We start from the raw sequence: 312 nt of genomic DNA, 5'->3' as shown, positions 1-312 counted from the left end.
CCCCTCATTTGCTGCGCTTCTGATCGCCCTTCGGGAGCTGCCCAGTCACACGGGGCCTCTGCTCCCCTCCGCTTGGATGCATTTCTGCAGAGGCTTTTAAGGAGCTCCTCACGGCCACCGGGCGTGGGTCAAGAACTGCTCTTCCTTCTGGCAGCGGGAAAAGCCTGGCGAGCGGCGGTAGACAGGACCACGCCCCGAGCTGCTCCCGCCCGCGCGGAGGGCTCCTCAATTTGTCCCGCGCAGCACGAGGGGCGGCCCTGCCTCGCCGCGCTCCCGGCCGCCAGCCGCCAGGGGTCGCTGTGGGCTCACGTT

The sequence above is a fragment of the Gavialis gangeticus genome, unplaced genomic scaffold (genome assembly GCF_001723915.1).
Source record: "Gavialis gangeticus isolate Ggan-Ray unplaced genomic scaffold, GavGan_comp1, whole genome shotgun sequence".
Lineage (NCBI taxonomy): Eukaryota > Metazoa > Chordata > Crocodylia > Gavialidae > Gavialis > Gavialis gangeticus.
Note: the sequence above shows the minus strand (reverse complement) of the source record.